Below are 11,009 nucleotides of genomic sequence, written 5' to 3'. Positions count from 1 at the left end.
TGTTATTTTATTATATATGAGATTTAATTAGGGCCAGAAAGCAACCAATCCTGGAATGATTTTTGAACTATATTTTATTTTTAAAGGTATATTTAATTATTTAATTTGCATGAAAATTGTATACAACAAATAATTTGGAACAATATGATTATCTAAGTACTTTTCCTAATTATTATCTTTTTTTAAAAATATTTAATTTTTTAAAAATGATAGTTTAATTATGTTGTCTGCATATATTAATTGGTAAAATAAATTCAACTTAATTGAACAATTTTTAAACTTAATTTATTAAATTAATGTTATTTTCTTAAGTTATCTTTTCAAAATTGAAGAAAAAAGGTAAAATTATCATTATATTAAAAGTAAATTCATTTTTTCACATACTTAATAGTTGATTAATTGTAGGTTCATTTTGTTAATAAATTTAAACTATATATTTTGGAATAGTTTTTTAAAAATTTAGGAGGTGGAGTGTTATATTTAGAAAACTTAAGACATGACTAAAAAACTTCGCATTTTTTTTTTTTAAATTTTGCAATAATACTTCTATTGTCATTATATTATATATATTTAGAAATTGATATTGTGACCAACAAGCTTAACTTTAGGGGCTATTGGCCATTTGATATTATTATAAAAAATTATGAAAATAAAAATTAAAAATGAAAACTAAACATCTGAAACAAAAGCCATGAAACTAGTTAATATTCTTGAAATTAAAATACATTAAAATCAATTGAACAATGGATCATTTTGTTAAATTAAATGGCATTTAAAACTATGATTAAAATAATAAAAATAAAATATATTAAACTTTGGTTGAATAAAGTTCATTTTGAAATTAAATGACATTTAAATATATGATTAAAATAATTAAAATACAGAAAATAAAAAATAATTAAAATAGAAGTAGACATTATTATAATTATTTTAGTGAATTATATTTAAAAGCTTAATTTTTAGTGCTAGAAAACCATATTATACATTATAATTGAAAAATAGTAAAAATAGACAAAAAAATCCTTTGGATATTTTTATTTTACTTACATATTAATTTAAGTGGCCATTTTATTTAATTTTAATTAGAAAGTATGTATAAAAAGAGTTATTTAATCCTTTAAAGTTAGTTATGCATATTAGAGTATTGTGACAATGAGTTGTCAAAATAATTCAAAGCCGTAAATCTTGTTTTCAATTTTTAAAAAATACTTGAAAACGGACAATATAACCATAAGACTAACAATGCAAACAAACATGTTGTAATTTCTTTTTACGATAAATGGTAGGCTCGCCAAGACTTGGATCCTTAACTACCAAAGATAAAATTTATACAACCTAACTATCCCAAGTTCAGTAGAAAGTGGGGAAGTTGGATGTCGATCATCAAGGACTTGAAGTGCAGTTAGTAAGCTACTTCCAAATTAGTTTACTACAACCTTGTATAAAAAAAAGAAGTAAAAAGATGGTATTTTTTAATGGTTGAAGTCTAACAATCTACTAGAAAGCATATAAAAGAAAGCAAGTAAATCTAAGTTAACCCTACTCCTACAAAGCAGTGTTTAGACATGAGTATCGTTTAAGATGTTGTTCTGCGTACTCTAAGTTCAGTGAGTTTACCGTACTAAACTAATTGGAACTCGGCTAAACAATCTAAGGAGTCGTTCGATGGCATAGAGTAGCAAGGGTGCACCAGCTGTCCGGAGTATGGTCGGAAACCAGAGTATACTCTATCACAAATGATTATGAGAACCTCTATGGGAGATTGTAGCCTAATACATGTACCTGACTGAAGCAATAGAGGTGCTAAACTTGTCACTAAACATCATCACAGTCTAAACCATAAATGAAAGCAGTACAGGAAAGCTATAAATGAAAGCAAGTAAAATGAAAGCATGTAAAAAGATCATCCCTTTGCATTCATCACATCTGTCACTAACTCCAGAAAGTACAAAAAAAGATTGTGTAATATACATTGGAAAACACACAAACGCTGCCGGTTATCACAGGTTGTTGGACACTTCATGCATAGACTAGAAATCTACATTACTCCTAATCTAACTTGGCTCTCAATGACATCCTAGGTATGTCACTAACTTAAGAGAGACCAAAGAGGAACTCAAAGCTTGTGTTCGTAGCAAATACTTATAAGCTCTAGGATTTACAAGGTTTGTTTTACAAGTTAGGAAAGTTTGCAACAAATTTCGCATATTTGTTTTACAAGTTAGGAAAGTTTGCAACCTAAGGATATTTGCATATTTGTTGCAAGTGTCCAATAGCTTGATTTTTGGTGTGCAAAGATTTCTCAAACAAGCAACTATTTTCAAACTAGTGTTGTGCATCTTTCATTGAGGAAAACTCTTTTTGAACTAGTTTGATTATCTGATTCGTATACTTGGAATATTGATGTGCTATTGAAATACTTTGTTTTTGATTCCAAGATATTGCTTATGTTGAACACTCTTGAGCATCATACTGATTATTTTGTGTTAAGTATAGATTGCACAAAACTTGCATCACTGAGATCACACTATATCCATGTTATTGATGTGTATGTGAATGTGCGTATTTGGGTACATATCGGCTTTACGTGAAAGCACTATTTCTGTACCATTTGTTTGAGAGAATACCTTTGTATTTCCAAGCATGGCCTGAAGGGGATGGTAATCCAGTCCGGTAAGGATTGGTTGTAAAGATTGAGGTCAGCCCTGTGCTAATTGACCTGGTTTGTAATAGGTGCTGCTCCACACGCTTAAGTGAGCAATTATAGTGGTAATCCTTGTGCTTGTTAGCCAAGGCGGGGACGTAGGCAATTAGCCGAACCTCGATAACATTTCTGCGTGTCACTCTTACTTTACTGCTTTCTGGTGCTTGTGTTGTTAATTAGATTGCTTTATTTGATTACTGGTACATATTACAACTGATTTACATTACTTGCACTAGATTGACCATAGGGTTGTGAAAATACTGCTATTAGGAGATTGACCTAGGGATTAAATTTTAAAAGTACCAATTCACCCCACCTCTTGGGATCATGGTAAAGCTAGTATATTCCTCTGGTGAGAGTTTCTTGAAATCATCCATAAGCTTACACTCTCATATTCTCTTATAGATATTGATTTTTATTGACAGTAAGCTCGAGTTTTCCTTTGTGATTTAGTTCATAAGTCTTCTTTAGGAAAACTCTCTAGGACTTGTGAGTCTTGCATTATTATTGCAAAACTAAAAGCTCGTATTGTGTTTGTTTGTGAAAAACATTTTTGACAAGCTAAAATCCAAATATCTCTCACACTTGATATATGAAAATTTATTTTTGAGATATTTGCTTGTGCTCTTGAGATCTTTGAGTTTACAACTTGTGATTGTTACATTCATGCATATCTTGACTCAAAGATTCATTCACAACACTCACATACTGATTGCTATATTTACATTATCTTGAGAGTGGTTATATTAGACTTCACTGAGCTTATATATCCTATCATATTGAAGTGCATTGATTGTATTGGTACATACACTCTTATTAGAGAAGCATTGATATTGTATGCAAAATTTATTTTGATTATCTGTTGTATTCCAGGCGTGGCTTGAGGGGGTATTGATATAGCCCGTAAGGATTGGTTATAAAGGTTGAGGTCAGCCCTGGTAATTTGACCTGGTTTTGTATTTGGTGTCGCTCCACCCGTGAAGTGAGCTTTAGTTGAATGCTCGGGCTTGCAAGCTGAGGCAGGGACGTAGGCACATTTTTCGAACCCCAATAACACATCTAATGTCATCTTTACTTTATTTGCTTTACTATATTGTGCTTGCTCGTTTAAATTTATCTAAAGCAAATCAATTGCATTTGCATCTATTTGTTTATTTCATATATGCTTTAGATTGACCCAAGGTTTGTGAAATACTGTTGCTGGTTAGTTGACCTAGGCAGAAAAATTTTAAATATCCAATTCACCCCCCTCTTGGGATTACACTAAAGTCAACATGTGACTTCTAATTTATCCCATATTTCTTTAGCATAGGTACATGCCATGACCCTATTAAATTCATTTACATCTAAAGCATAATAAAGCAAATTCATTGCAGTAGCATTTATTTGAAGAGCTTTCATGTCTTCATCTATGTATTCATCTTCAGTCTTAGGTATATTTTATTTATCCACAATTTTCATAGGAATATGATTTCCTTCAGTCTTAGGTATACTTTCCAATTAACGTTTTGAAGAAAGATTCGCATTCTTTGTTTCCAATATATATAGTTGACACCACAAAAAAATGGGTGGTTGTGTGGATGAGTGTCCCTCACCGAATGGGGTTACACTAATGTGTGCCTTCATAATCTTTTACAAAAAAAAAAAAAAAAAAAATTTTAAATCTAGTGTAACCTCGCTCTGATATCAAATGTTAATTTAGGTGTAATCACAAGAGGGGGTGAATTGGGTATTTTAAAAAATTACTTAAGAATATTTCTTAGTTAATCCCTAACTTTACATTTAACAGAATAATCACAAGTTAGGGAATACTTAAATTTCAATTTATTAAACTAGCTAATAAAATTAATCAAAATTAATATCTTAATAAAATCAGTGATACCCAATTATTCTCAAGTGCACGTGATATTTAACAACATACATACATATAAGATTGACAATTTAAACGCAAGTGGAAATTAAAAGGAGATAAGGAAAGAGAGATGCAAACATAGTTTATACGAGGTTTAGCCAACTCGGCCTACGTCCTTGCCTTGAGCAATTCACTCAAGGATTCCACTAATCCCACTCCTTTATCTGGGACGGAGCTTCCCATTACAGTTCGCTGCTTACAAATGGCGTAGTTTCCTCCTCACTCCGGTTCACAACCCGAACCGTTAATACAATAATAAGATTACAATTTTCTAAAAAACTCAAATGCTTCTTAACAAGCTAATGAGTACAAATGAAATCCTAATACATACTCAGATGATATAACTTGAAGCTCAGTTAAGTGTATGTAATATGTTCAATGAACCTGTTTGATCTGAAGTCCTAAAAAGAAGTTAAGTTCACCTATCATACTCATTTCAAATTCACTTCGCATGCATCTAACAAACTCATTACATAAATTTTCATTGGTTGCTCTAAAAATGATATCATCTACGTAAATTGGAACTAGGAGTAAATTTTCATTTTTAGCCTTTATGAAAAGTATTGTATCAATCTTCCCTCTAATAAACTCATTATCTAGAAGAAAACCACTAAACCTTTCATACCAAGCTCTAGGAGCTTGCTTCAATCCATACAAGGTTTTAGTCAATTTATATTCATGATTTGGAAATTTGTGGTTTTCAAACCCTATGAGTTGTTCAACATAGACTTCCTCATTAATATAGCCATTTAGGAATGCGTTTTTCACATCCGTTTGATATAATTTAAAATTCTTAAAAGCAGCATATGCCAATAACATCCGAATGGCTTCCATCCTAGCTACGGGAGCAAATGCTTAAAATCTATGTCTTCCTCCTGGTTATATCCTTGAGCTACTAGTTTAGCTTTGTTTCTAACTACAATTCCATTTTCATCTTTCTTGTTCTTATGTCTATTTTGTTCCAATAACTGTATGATTATCGGGTCTAGGAACTAACGTCTAGCTTCTATTTCTCTCAAATTGATTTAATTCTTCTTGCATAGATATCACCCATGATTCATCCTCAATTGCCTCACTCACTTTCTTAGGTTCTTCTTGTGATAAGAATGCAAAGTGACTAACTATATTATAAGTGATGATCGTGTAGTTATTCCACGTGATGGTTCACCTATGATTTGATCAATGGGGTGATTCCTTACATATTTCCATTCCCTAGGTAGCTCATAACCCTCTCTTTCTACTTGATTATCTTTAGAAGATGTTTCGTTAACTTCAACGTTCTTATCTACATTATTTTCAATATATAGTTTTTCTAATCCGTTACTTGTCTCAATCTCATCCTCATGGCTTTTTGAAAAAGGGATTGGACTCATCAAACACTACATGGATGGATTCAATTACTGTCAACATTCTTTTATTATACACCCTGTAGGCTTTACTATCTAAGGCATAACCTAGAAAGATACCTTCATCAGATTTCACATTAAATTTTCCTAGGTGTTCATTATCTCTAAGAACAAAACATTTGCAGCCAAAGACATGAAAAATATGAAATATTTGGTCTATGGTCACTCCACAATTCATAGGGAGTTTTATTTAGAGTGGGTCTAATCAGAACTCTATTCAATACATAGCAAGCGGTGTTCACTGCCTTAGCCCAGAAGTACTTAAGTGGCTTATGTTCATTAAGCATGGTTCTAGCCATTTCCTGTAAAGATTTATTCTTTCACTCAACTACCCCATTTTTTGTGGAGTTCTAGGTGCTGAGAAGTTATGAGATATACCCTCTATGTTATAGTAGTTCTCTATACCATTCTTTTTAAATTATGTTCCCTTATCACTTCTAATGTGGGTAATTTTGTATCCCTTTTCATTTTGGATATTTATGCAAAGTCTAGTAAATTGTTCACAAGTTTCATCTTTATGTGTAAGAAATAGTACTCATGTGAACCTTGAATAATCGTCAACAATGAAGAAAGCATATAATTTACCACCTAGACTTTGAGTTGGATTAGGACCAAATAGATCTAAGTGCAACATTTGAAGTGGTCTAGTGGTGGAGATAGTTTTCTTCTTCTTAAAGCTAGATTTTATTTGTTTTCCTAGTTGACATGCATCACATATTTTATCTTTAGCAATTTTTTCTTAGTTAATTAATTCTCCTTTAACTAGTTTGGATAATAAGTTCATGTTTGCATGTCCTAATCTCCTATGTCATAGCCAACTATCTTCATTTATTGCAGAAAAGCAAGTTACATATTGAGAGGCAAGATTATCAAAGCTAGTGGTGTAGACATTCATGACGATCAGCAGTAAACAATATTTTGTTTTCAGATTTATCCTCTACAGTGCATTTTTCATGTTCAAAAGAAACTCTATAACCTTTATCACACAATTGACTTATACTTAATATGTTATGTTTTAGACAATCTACTAATAAAACATTATTAATAACAAGGGAAGGTTCCTTACCAACCTTACCAACTCCAACAATTCTACCTTTTGCATTGTCATTGAAGGTGACGAATCCTCCATCCTTAGGTGTGATGGACGCAAATTTGGCTTTATCTCCGGTCATATGTCGAGAACATCCACTATCCATATACCATCTATCCTTTGAAGAGGATGATCTCAAGCATACCTGTAATGGACATTCAATTGACTAATTTTGGTACCCATATTTTCTTAGATCCATAGGGGTTAGTGCTAGACTCTCCTTTAACTTTTCACACCTTCTTAATTTTAACATCTTTATTTTTAAATGGACAATCAAATTTTATGTGATCTAATCTCTTACATTTGAAACATGTAATATATCTATAAGAATCTATAGTTGGAACATAAAATTTTGACTCTCTTACAAAGTGGCCCATGTAAAGGTGTTTCCGTTTAAGGTTTTCTTTTCCATTAAAACCAAGACCTTCCTTATCTAGGGAATCTCTTTGAGCTCCAAGAAGTCTTTCAAAATTATTTTAACCCTTTGTGAATTTATAAATTATTTTAGATTTGTCTTCCAAATTTCTTTCTAACACAACAATTTTCAAATCCTTGTCTTTTATTAATGAGGTATAAGATTCATTTTGTCTTTCCAACAACTTTGAAAATTCCTTTAGTTTTAATTTCAAATTAGAATTTTTTTGAGTCATTTTCTCAAGCATTTTAAGAGTATACAGATATTCCTGTTGCAATTCATCATACGACATCATGCTATCATCATTATCAGAGTCACTAGAATAATATGAAGAAGCTGAACAAAAAGATTGTACCTCGTGTTCTTCGTGAGCCATCAGACACAAATTTGCAATTTGATCGTCGCTAGATTCAAAGTCTGAACTACTAGTACTGTGAGTGTCCCAACCAACCTTTAGTGCCTTTTTCTTCTTTTTGGACACTTTCTTTAGATGTGGACATTTTGGCTTGATGTGCCCAACTTCATTGCAGTTGTAGCACATAGGAGGATCATCCTTTTGCTTCCTTCTACTTGACTCTCCTTTTTCTGTTTTTGAGTTCTAAATTTTTCTGGTATACTTCCTGTTCTTTTTTAGAAACTTTCCAAACTTCTTAGTTAAAAGAGTCATGTTATCTTCTGATCCTAAACAACTCTCTTCACTAGAATTGCTGGATAATGCTTTGAGGGTTGTTACTTTCTTAGTTTTATTCTGCTCACTCAGTCTTTCATTATTGTCAGCTTGTATGTGATGAGAAAACCGATCAACTCATCAAGTGTCATTGCTTTCACGTTTCGCCCTTCTACTATGGCTGTAGCCTTTGCCTCCCACACTGGTGGTAATCCCCTAAGAATTTTCCTGATCTTTTCATAAATGGGGTAAGTTTTACCAAGAGCATGTCATGACCCTATTAAATTCATTACGTCTAAAGCACAATAAAGCAAATTCATTGCAGTAGTATTTATTTGAAAAGCTTTCATGTCTTCATTTATGTGCTCATCCTCAGTCTTAGGTATATTTTCCTTATCCACAATTTTCATAGGAATGTGATTTCCTCTAGAAACAACTTTCCATACTTTCCGATCAGCATTTTGAAGAAAGATTCGCATTCTTTTTTTCAATATGTGTAGTTGACACCACAAAAAAATGGGTGGTCATGTGGATGAGTGTCCTTCACTGAATGAGGTTACACCAATGTGTGCCATCGTGATCTTTTACAAAAAAAAAAAAAAGGAAAGAAAAGAAAAGACAATTTAAGTCTAGGGTAACCTTGCTCTGATACCAAATGTTTATTTATGTGCAATCCTAAGAGAGGGTAACCTTTCTAGAAATTGGGCATCCATCCATATGATAGACCCAAGACATCTTTTTGTATACCCAATTTCCACTACCAATGGACTATTATGCCATTTGGGCTTAAGGTGGCCCCATCCATCTTCCAAAGGGCAATGATTAAGAGCTTCCAACCCATTCTCCACCATGCCCTGATATATATTAATAATATTCTGTTGTTTTCAAAAGATACAGCATCCCATGCTAAGTTACTAAATCAATTCATGGATATTGTTGCATGATATGGAATCGTGCTATCAAAAAAGAAGATGATAATTGGTGTCGAAACAATTGATTTCCTTGGGATGAAGATAAGCCAAGTAAAGTACAAACTGTAGCAACACATTGCAACACAACTCAACACTTTTCTAGACACACAGATGACGATAAAATAGCTGCAACAATTTCTTGGTATTGTCAATGACATGACAGACTTTGTTCCAAAGCTAGCAATCTATATGACACCACTACATCAATTTTTGAAAAAGAAAGATGTGCCCCTATAGGAATCCAAACACGTTGAAGTGATAAGGTCGCTTAACGATATGGCCATGCAATTGCCACCTCTTCAAATTCATGATAAAGGAAAAAGAATCCTGCAAATCGATGCAAATGACAAATATTAGGGTACAACCTCAGTTAAAGAAAAATATATAGGACTAGTCACATTTGCAGATACAAAATTGGAGCATTCAAAGAATCTGAATTGCACTATCACTCCACATTCAAAGAGATCTTGGTAGTGAAAAGGGGAATGAAAATTTTGAGTTCCATCTAATCGAGCATATGTACAATTGAAATGGAAATGTCATCTTTTCCAAAGATGATACAATTCAAGAAAGAGATCCTTTTACAAGGACAACTTCTTAGATGGGCTAACTAGTTCTCACAGTATAAATTTGAGGTGAAGCACATCAAAGGAAAGCACAACATCCTTAGTGACTTCCTTTCAAGACCAACAAACCTCCAAGTTCTTTTCATCATGGCATCCTCATCTTCAAGCTCATCCACCTCCACAAAAAGAATCCAAAGTCTCCCCAATGATATCCAGAATAATATTCTCTACCACACCATTGAAAAGAGAAATACCAAGATGATACAAGGCCTCCAGTCCATCCTTCTTTCCTTCATATTTGACATAGTAGTCAAATTTTCCTAATGGTTCTCCCAACATGCCGACTTTTGGATCTCCGTCTTCATATTTCTTTTTGAGTTCCCACTGGCAGTTGCCTTATTTTTCTTATCTTGAAATTTTTCTTCATCAGATTCATACATTGGATCATTAAGGCATCCATTACAAGTATAGTCAATGTCAAACCATTTGTGGGTGGATTTGGTTACGAGTTGGTAAACTAGAAAGCCATCTCGCTTGAAATATGGGATTGAGACCAGAGATCATAGAGATGCTTGATTAGTCTGGTCGATGGAAATAGCTGGTGATCTAATCATGATCCTCTAATCTTTCAAAAGTGTCTGTGACTCCTGATGTGGTTGAATCATCATGGTGGGAAAGACATGCTGCGAGAATGAGCTTGTCAGAGATTCCCAATCCTTAGGGAAGGAAATATGGATGTCACTATTCTTCATAGTTTTATAGACTATATCATGGAGGATGACTGGCTTGGGGATTTGATGCATCTACTCATACTTTGTCACCCAAGACTCTGGGAAGAGCTCCAAGAGCTCTTCTTGAGGTAGTTGTCTTGGGATATAGACATGACTCAAGACAAAAGTAGTATCATAATTGACAAAGAGAGCTTCTTGATTTTCCCGAGGGGTTGCCAGATCAAAGGAATGGTTTTAGAGTCTATAAATCATTTGATGGTGGAGAGTAATTGCTATGGAATTAGAGATCTAGGGAGCTCCAACAATCTGGATTTGGACTTTCAGAGCAGTTCTCATATTGAGATCAGATAAGTGTAAGCAGAAGTTGGGGAAGACCGTAAAGTTGACCGTCCCCGCATTCAAAATTGTCTGTATAGTGGCAATACAAGCATGCTCATATTTATAGAGCTTTGAATCAAAGAGAGCAATCTTGGAGCAAAGAGGAAGACCTTTCCTCCTGTGGAAGGTAAGGTGCAGCTCAACTGCACCAATATGGATATGGGTGAAT

The sequence above is a fragment of the Malania oleifera genome, chromosome 9, assembly GCF_029873635.1.
Source record: "Malania oleifera isolate guangnan ecotype guangnan chromosome 9, ASM2987363v1, whole genome shotgun sequence".
NCBI lineage: Eukaryota > Viridiplantae > Streptophyta > Magnoliopsida > Santalales > Ximeniaceae > Malania > Malania oleifera.
The sequence above is the reverse complement of the archived record's forward strand: the minus strand, read 5'-3'. Positions refer to the sequence as shown.